The sequence below is a fragment of the Cynoglossus semilaevis genome, chromosome W (assembly GCF_000523025.1).
Source record: "Cynoglossus semilaevis isolate Cse_v1.0 chromosome W, Cse_v1.0, whole genome shotgun sequence".
Lineage (NCBI taxonomy): Eukaryota > Metazoa > Chordata > Actinopteri > Pleuronectiformes > Cynoglossidae > Cynoglossus > Cynoglossus semilaevis.
In genome coordinates, this window is record NC_024327.1 from 12,069,320 (window position 1) to 12,079,614 (window position 10,295).

At 38.1% G+C, this 10,295-nt stretch overlaps 1 long non-coding RNA gene across 1 annotated transcript; it reads right to left on the bottom strand.

The window, feature by feature from the left end:
* Nucleotides 1-270: 270 nt before the first annotated feature.
* LOC107990213 (uncharacterized) lies at nucleotides 271-1,568 on the bottom strand. Its single transcript, XR_001761766.2, has 3 exons — nucleotides 1,488-1,568; nucleotides 1,277-1,400; nucleotides 271-745 (listed from the first exon to the last, which is right to left on the bottom strand). It is a non-coding gene; the product is annotated as an uncharacterized LOC107990213 (long non-coding RNA).
* Nucleotides 1,569-10,295: the final 8,727 nt, after the last annotated feature.

Consider the following 10,295-nt stretch of genomic DNA (forward strand, 5'->3'; position numbering starts at 1 on the left):
TACTCAGTCTTCCATAAAGAGGCTCTGCTTCGTCAGCACAGGGCCCACTGTCTCTGGGAGGGTGGATTGTTTTACCGCAGCTTAATAAACCTGCTACTTCATTTAAAGGCCAATGAATGGGCGACGCGACGTTGCACGGATTTGGGTTACACAACCATACTGTAACAATTGTTGTTGAGCATCTTCTAATTGTGAGTTAAACGTCATTGTTGGCTCCCAGTGTGCTCGTCATGTGTGATGCACTGTGTGGTTTGGCTTTATAAAATCGGTTCGAGGTCAGTAAGCACAATCAGAAGTAATACATAAGGTGCACCGGGTTATAGGGTGCACTGTCGATTTTTGAGAAAATTAAAGGATTTTAAGCACGCCTTATAGTCCGAAAGATACGGTATTCACATTACTCCATAAAATCACAGAAACTTAGCATCTTGGTGAAATTTAATTACCTAAAGTATGGTACTTCATACACTGTTTTTATACCTGATTATATAATAGTACTATTATTACATAGTCATATTGCTGATTTGTTAGTAAATGTACGGTGTGTGACTCCAGCCCACTATTCTGCCTGTCACTCAAGAAAAAGGTCCAATGAAAGAAACTCTATTCCTCCTCCCACTCTCGTCACTCTGTCCATCCTCTCTTACCCCCTAACTCCTTTGACCCTTGTCAGCAGCACCCATGTATGAAGTGACCTGTCACCAAAGCCCACTCCACCTGCAGCTGGCCACCCCATGATGGCGATCTGCACAGAGAAAAGGAGTTATTTCAGGCCTTGAGCTGAGGTCAGGCTTGGGTCAAACTTCCCACCATCTGTATCACCACCAAGAGTCGCTACACATTCCTGTATTCTTGAAGTTCCGTTAATGCCTGAATGGATCAGTCCTTATATCAAGCACTGTTTAGAACTGATTTTGTTTTACTTTTGCAGGGATTAGCTTTGCTCAAAACTACATAAAGGCCACTATTCTTTGAAGTACAGTAATTTGAAAATCTGGGTGCAGCTCCACCACTGGCCAGGAGGGCAAAATTCAAAACTCTAGTTTCTTTAGAAATTGCTGCACATTAAAATAAACTATTTTTTTTCTTTTCATGGGTCATTTAGCATCATTTGCTATAATAATCCCTTTAGGAGGGAGCTCCTAAACAACATCCGAAACTAAAAAAAAGATTTGTTCCATGGTGTTTACATAAAACCACCCTCTTTACCCTAATGTTTATATTTTCATTGCAATTAATTGCATCACACAGTTCACATAGCCGCACGTGGGAGTACCTAGTCTCAGCAGCCAATCAGAGGCTAGCGAGGCAAGCCACGCTCAGTCTGTCGTCTTGAAGTGAAGTGAAAAGCGTGCTGTTTTCCCGGTCTTTTACGACTTCAGCCAGAGAAGCGAGGGCAGCTGCATGTTAAGAGAGGAGAGAAAACAGGAGTAAAACCAGGAGTTTACCTGTGAAAAGGAGAAAAAAAAAAGAGTCGGAGCACTTACCCACTGGAGTCCGGAGCTGAGTGATGGAGCAAAGGAGGGAAGTTGCGTCGATAAGACGAGCCAATTATCCGATATTTTAGCGGAGCTGACGCAGGCGATCCGCCGCACACTCCACATGTGCTACCACTCTGAACACACTGAGAAGTACATATTTATAGTGATTTCATGCCTATATTAATTTGCTACCAGTCTGAATACACTGAGAAGTACGTATTTATAGCGATTTCATGCCTATAGGCATGTGCTACCACTCTGAACACACTGAGAAGTACATATTTATAGTGATTTCATGCCTATATTAATTTGCTACCAGTCTGAATACACTGAGAAGTACGTATTTATAGCGATTTCATGCCTATAGGCATGTGCTACCACTCTGAACACACTGAGAAGTACATATTTATAGTGATTTCATGCCTATATTAATTTGCTACCAGTCTGAATACACTGAGAAGTACGTATTTATAGCGATTTCATGCCTATAGGCATGTGCTACCACTCTGAACACACTGAGAAGTACATATTTATAGTGATTTCATGCCTATATTAATTTGCTACCAGTCTGAATACACTGAGAAGTACGTATTTATAGCGATTTCATGCCTATAGGCATGTGCTACCACTCTGAACACACTGAGAAGTACATATTTATAGTGATTTCATGCCTATATTAATTTGCTACCAGTCTGAATACACTGAGAAGTACGTATTTATAGCGATTTCATGCCTATAGGCATGTGCTACCACTCTGAACACACTGAGAAGTACATATTTATAGTGATTTCATGCCTATATTAATTTGCTACCAGTCTGAATACACTGAGAAGTACGTATTTATAGCGATTTCATGCCTATAGGCATGTGCTACCACTCTGAACACACTGAGAAGTACATATTTATAGTGATTTCATGCCTATATTAATTTGCTACCAGTCTGAATACACTGAGAAGTACGTATTTATAGCGATTTCATGCCTATAGGCATGTGCTACCACTCTGAACACACTGAGAAGTACATATTTATAGTGATTTCATGCCTATATTAATTTGCTACCAGTCTGAATACACTGAGAAGTACGTATTTATAGCGATTTCATGCCTATAGGCATGTGCTACCACTCTGAACACACTGAGAAGTACATATTTATAGTGATTTCATGCCTATATTAATTTGCTACCAGTCTGAATACACTGAGAAGTACGTATTTATAGCGATTTCATGCCTATAGGCATGTGCTACCACTCTGAACACACTGAGAAGTACATATTTATAGTGATTTCATGCCTATATTAATTTGCTACCAGTCTGAATACACTGAGAAGTACGTATTTATAGCGATTTCATGCCTATAGGCATGTGCTACCACTCTGAACACACTGAGAAGTACATATTTATAGTGATTTCATGCCTATATTAATTTGCTACCAGTCTGAATACACTGAGAAGTACGTATTTATAGCGATTTCATGCCTATAGGCATGTGCTACCACTCTGAACACACTGAGAAGTACATATTTATAGTGATTTCATGCCTATATTAATTTGCTACCAGTCTGAATACACTGAGAAGTACGTATTTATAGCGATTTCATGCCTATAGGCATGTGCTACCACTCTGAACACACTGAGAAGTACATATTTATAGTGATTTCATGCCTATATTAATTTGCTACCAGTCTGAATACACTGAGAAGTACGTATTTATAGCGATTTCATGCCTATAGGCATGTGCTACCACTCTGAACACACTGAGAAGTACATATTTATAGTGATTTCATGCCTATATTAATTTGCTACCAGTCTGAATACACTGAGAAGTACGTATTTATAGCGATTTCATGCCTATAGGCATGTGCTACCACTCTGAACACACTGAGAAGTACATATTTATAGTGATTTCATGCCTATATTAATTTGCTACCAGTCTGAATACACTGAGAAGTACGTATTTATAGCGATTTCATGCCTATAGGCATGTGCTACCACTCTGAACACACTGAGAAGTACATATTTATAGTGATTTCATGCCTATATTAATTTGCTACCAGTCTGAATACACTGAGAAGTACGTATTTATAGCGATTTCATGCCTATAGGCATGTGCTACCACTCTGAACACACTGAGAAGTACATATTTATAGTGATTTCATGCCTATATTAATTTGCTACCAGTCTGAATACACTGAGAAGTACGTATTTATAGCGATTTCATGCCTATAGGCATGTGCTACCACTCTGAACACACTGAGAAGTACATATTTATAGTGATTTCATGCCTATATTAATTTGCTACCAGTCTGAATACACTGAGAAGTACGTATTTATAGCGATTTCATGCCTATAGGCATGTGCTACCACTCTGAACACACTGAGAAGTACATATTTATAGTGATTTCATGCCTATATTAATTTGCTACCAGTCTGAATACACTGAGAAGTACGTATTTATAGCGATTTCATGCCTATAGGCATGTGCTACCACTCTGAACACACTGAGAAGTACATATTTATAGTGATTTCATGCCTATATTAATTTGCTACCAGTCTGAATACACTGAGAAGTACGTATTTATAGCGATTTCATGCCTATAGGCATGTGCTACCACTCTGAACACACTGAGAAGTACATATTTATAGTGATTTCATGCCTATATTAATTTGCTACCAGTCTGAATACACTGAGAAGTACGTATTTATAGCGATTTCATGCCTATAGGCATGTGCTACCACTCTGAACACACTGAGAAGTACATATTTATAGTGATTTCATGCCTATATTAATTTGCTACCAGTCTGAATACACTGAGAAGTACGTATTTATAGCGATTTCATGCCTATAGGCATGTGCTACCACTCTGAACACACTGAGAAGTACATATTTATAGTGATTTCATGCCTATATTAATTTGCTACCAGTCTGAATACACTGAGAAGTACGTATTTATAGCGATTTCATGCCTATAGTAATGTGCTACCTCTCTGAACATACTGAGAAGCACGTATTTATAGTGATTTCATGTCTATAGTAATGTGCTACCACTCTAAATAGAGTCAGAAGCATGTATTCATAGCGATTTCATGCCTATTGTAATGTGCTACCACTTTGAATAGACTGAGAAGCATGTATTTATAGCGATTTCATGCCTATAGTAATATGCTACCACTCTAAATAGAGTCAGAAGCACTTATTTATTAAGATTTGATGTGTATAATAATGTTGTACCACCCTGAACACAAATGTCAGATATGTCTATAAATTTACGCTATGGGTAGGAAAAAACTTCAGCCATAGCTATAAATTTCTGCTACTGGCCAATGTGCGCATGCGCAGTTAACTCGGGTAGCAAAAAACTATAGGTAGGAGAAAATTTCAGAACACCGGCGTAGCTCCGCCCCGATTGGGTAAGTGTGGTCAAACAGGTTTCAACTTTCTGTATATATTGAGACTTTTTGTATATATATTCAAACTTGCTGTACATGTATTCAGATTTTCTTTATATATATTCAGACTTTCTGTGTATATATTTAAGGATTAATTTCCTGAATGGCATGCCATAATATATATATATATATATATATATATGTATGTATTTATTTATTATTTAATTTCATTTAGAAATGCCCTTCATTCACTTCATGCAATCAGACTATGGAAATTCAAATTTCAAAGTTGGCGCCTATTTCCAGTTTGCTTCGTCCTGCCCATAATGACCAACCACCAAGTTTGAAGAACGACAGATAATTGGGAGTAGTGCTAGTATCCACAGCCACAAAGGACATTGTCAACCACACGCCGTTTGAGGTAAGTGTCCCAGATAATGCATGTGAATGATATTTTAACTCATTTTAAGTAGACAGCCTTAAAGCTAACGTTAGCATTCCTCTGATAAATTATTGCCATCACATAAGCTATTAGTGGTTAGCAGATATGAAAGGAAAGGAAAGGAAAGGAAATGAAAGGAAATTGAACTCCTTGTCATTGTGACACACACCACTGCACACAACGAAATTTGACCTCAGAGCACCTCAGTGGTAACTTGGCAGCTGGTGGACTCGAACCTGATGAAGTGAAGTGAAAAGCGTGCTGTTTTCCCGGTCTTTTACGACTTCAGCCAGAGAAGCGAGGGCAGCTGCATGTTAAGAGAGGAGAGAAAACAGGAGTAAAACCAGGAGTTTACCTGTGAAAAGGAGAAAAAAAAAAGAGTCGGAGCACTTACCCACTGGAGTCCGGAGCTGAGTGATGGAGCAAAGGAGGGAAGTTGCGTCGATAAGACGAGCCAATTATCCGATATTTTAGCGGATCGGACCGATCCGATCCGATCCAACTTGCAAAAAATTCCGATCCACGAACCATGTCTGAGCTCCAGCCTTGTCAGATTCCTGCCGGTGAGTCTAACAGATCCGCCGTGTTCTGAAGTTTTTTCCTACCTATAGTTTTTTCCTACCTGAGTTAACTGCGCATGCGTACATCGGCCATAATTTGCCGCTGCAGTCAAGTCATAGTTTTCTGCTACCCGACCGTTAAACAAGGTTAGTTTCTTGTATATTTAATACTTTATATGACCAGTATGCAATACCGATACGGACAGTGTGGTCAAATATGCTTCTTATTTTTGTATATATATTCAGACTTTCTATATATATATTTAAAGATTGATTTCCTGAATGGCATGCCATAATATATATATATATATATATATATATATGTATGTATTTATTTATTATTTAATTTCATTTAGAAATGCCCTTCATTCACTTCATGCAATCAGACTATGGAAATTCAAATTTCAAAGTTGGCGCCTATTTCCAGTTTGCTTCGTCCTGCCCATAATGACCAACCACCAAGTTTGAAGAACGACAGATAATTGGGAGTAGTGCTAGTATCCACAGCCACAAAGGACATTGTCAACCACACGCCGTTTGAGGTAAGTGTCCCAGATAATGCATGTGAATGATATTTTAACTCATTTTAAGTAGACAGCCTTAAAGCTAACGTTAGCATTCCTCTGATAAATTATTGCCATCACATAAGCTATTAGTGGTTAGCAGATATGAAAGGAAAGGAAAGGAAAGGAAATGAAAGGAAATTGAACTCCTTGTCATTGTGACACACACCACTGCACACAACGAAATTTGACCTCAGAGCACCTCAGTGGTAACTTGGCAGCTGGTGGACTCGAACCTGAAACCTTCCAGACCCAAGTCCGCTTAACCACTAAGCCACCACTGCCCCATCTGCCCCGCTAGCTATCATTTTGTATGGTTTTGTGACTAAGTGACTGATTGCAGCCAGGTCATTTTATTTTACAGCAAGTATTAATTGTTAGCACGTGCTTTCCTTTAAAGCCTTTTCTAACATGGCCAGAAGTTAGTCATAATTTAGTTGCTCTCTGCTGACATATGTTCATCAAAGTTGTTATCTGTGATTTGAATGCGGTCAAACTGCTGTATGCTGCTCTGTGTAATGTCCCACTCGTCGTGCATGAGTGTTTCCTGTTGAACTTTAAAGGTGAGTCTAACAGATCCGCCGTGTTCTGAAGTTTTTTCCTACCTATAGTTTTTTCCTACCTGAGTTAACTGCGCATGCGTACATCGGCCATAATTTGCCGCTGCAGTCAAGTCATAGTTTTCTGCTACCCGACCGTTAAACAAGGTTAGTTTCTTGTATATTTAATACTTTATATGACCAGTATGCAATACCGATACGGACAGTGTGGTCAAATATGCTTCTTATTTTTGTATATATATTCAGACTTTCTATATATATATTTAAAGATTGATTTCCTGAATGGCATGCCATAATATATATATATATATATATATATATATGTATGTATTTATTTATTATTTAATTTCATTTAGAAATGCCCTTCATTCACTTCATGCAATCAGACTATGGAAATTCAAATTTCAAAGTTGGCGCCTATTTCCAGTTTGCTTCGTCCTGCCCATAATGACCAACCACCAAGTTTGAAGAACGACAGATAATTGGGAGTAGTGCTAGTATCCACAGCCACAAAGGACATTGTCAACCACACGCCGTTTGAGGTAAGTGTCCCAGATAATGCATGTGAATGATATTTTAACTCATTTTAAGTAGACAGCCTTAAAGCTAACGTTAGCATTCCTCTGATAAATTATTGCCATCACATAAGCTATTAGTGGTTAGCAGATATGAAAGGAAAGGAAAGGAAAGGAAATGAAAGGAAATTGAACTCCTTGTCATTGTGACACACACCACTGCACACAACGAAATTTGACCTCAGAGCACCTCAGTGGTAACTTGGCAGCTGGTGGACTCGAACCTGAAACCTTCCAGACCCAAGTCCGCTTAACCACTAAGCCACCACTGCCCCATCTGCCCCGCTAGCTATCATTTTGTATGGTTTTGTGACTAAGTGACTGATTGCAGCCAGGTCATTTTATTTTACAGCAAGTATTAATTGTTAGCACGTGCTTTCCTTTAAAGCCTTTTCTAACATGGCCAGAAGTTAGTCATAATTTAGTTGCTCTCTGCTGACATATGTTCATCAAAGTTGTTATCTGTGATTTGAATGCGGTCAAACTGCTGTATGCTGCTCTGTGTAATGTCCCACTCGTCGTGCATGAGTGTTTCCTGTTGAACTTTAAATACTGAAGCATTGTAAACAGAAACTAACCTGTGTAAAGGACTAGTTTATGTTATATTTGTAATTTAATTTTACTGTGCAAAATTGATTATTGTATTGTAACATTTAATACTTTAAAAAGCCTTTTCCAGCTCACACACAGCTCACGAGTTCTGTGTGTTTCTGTTTGTCACCACAGTTGCCAAGTAAAGATTTAGAGATCCAGTCCTGACTCCCTTCTCTCTTTTTCAACTTGGAACACAACAGAGACATACAAGGGTTACATATATTTAATATATAATTCCCAGTGATAATGACTACTCAATCCAAAGACTGTGGTTTACTAGAATGGAACTACTGTCCTATTTCCATGGAGATGGTAAGGACAAATAACATTTTTTCCAATCTATAAAACTAGATTTGAGCTTGCAATTAAAGCCTGTGCAGATGGACATAGTTCTTACCTGTCCCAGCTGAGATGCACAAGTGTTATCACGATCTGTGATTGACATGTTTAATGTTTTAATTTGAGCAAATCTTACTTTTAAGAATATAATGTTGATAGGAGTAGAGTAATGTGCTGAATGTAATCTCTAAAGAGAATATCCATCTTCAATGAAGATGGATACATTGTTGGCTTTGATAGAAATGCTCAGTGGCTTGTAGATTACAAGGCAGACCCCCAGCAGAAATTTATAGCGTAGTCTGAAGTTTTTTCCTACCTATAGATTTTTTCTACCCGAGTTAACTGCGCATGCGTACATCGGCCAGTAGCAGAAATTTATAGCGTAGTCTGAAGGTTTTTCCTACCTATAGATTTTTTCTACCCGAGTTAACTGCGCATGCGTACATCGGCCAGTAGCAGAAATTTATAGCGTAGTCTGAAGGTTTTTCCTACCTATAGATTTTTTCTCCCCGAGTTAACTGCGCATGCGTACATCGGCCAGTAGCAGAAATTTATAGCGTAGTCTGAAGGTTTTTCCTACCTATAGATTTTTTCTACCCGAGTTAACTGCGCATGCGTACATCGGCCAGTAGCAGAAATTTATCGCGTAGTCTGAAGTTTATTCGTACCTGAAGTTTTTTCCTACCTATAGATTTTTTCTCCCCGAGTTAACTGCGCATGCGTACATCGGCCAGTAGCAGAAATTTATAGCGTAGGCTGAAGTTTTTTCCTACCCGTAGCGTACATTTATTGCCATATCTGACATTTGTGTTCAGGGTGGTAGCACATTACTATAGACATGAAATCGCTATAAATACATACAATACTCTCAGGGTTTAGGGTAGGACTTTATTTATGTTCTTTACATTTACCTTTACATCTGAAACCAGAGGGAATGTAAAAATGTTATCCAATGCAGCACATACTGTAAAAGAGAAAATAATCACGCTCAATCTAGGATTTTTTAGCAAACTGTTTTTTTTTTTGTTTTTTTTTACAAATAGTAACAGAAAGGATCATAATATATAATAAAGAATATTTGGGTTGATTTAACATGAGTTTTTTTTTAGCTATTTTCCAGTAAGATACAGGCTATGTCCATCCATTCACTGACAGAAGTTTCCACTCAGAAGGCATTCTTCAGCGTACTGTAAATTAATTATGAATGTAATTATGTGCTTGATTTGGTACATTATCTACATAATAACACGTTCTTCTAGATACATAATCTTTACAATTAAATACTATTAGCTTAATCTTCAAAGTACATAAACATTAACTTGTAGTGAAATAGTACCTTCAACACTAGAACCCCACACAACTGCTGAAATCCAACTGTGTGTTGTGGTCCATGGTGTACACTGTCCACACATATTTGGATTCCTCCCTCGACCTGTTCCTCAGGAAGTTTCTATTACAGCATTAAAATGATTGTTTTAAAACCTTTTTCTCTCTCTTGAAAAAATGTATCTATGAAATTATTCTACATATTACCGCCAGTTCCTCAGGATCTTCCTGTTGTAGGCATCCTCATTTCCCATTGAGTCAATTACAGTGAGGAACTTCTCTGCCATGTTCACAACCTTAAGTAAAGTAATTTCATATTTCATATCAATAAACAGGCTGTATACGGACTTCCTTTACTATGCTTAATGGTTACGCTACAGAGTCTTGCACAGCCTGCTTAATTTGTTCCAGCTGAGACTTCATTTTTAAATATGTCCACATAACAAAAGAGAAAATCTGTCAAAGTA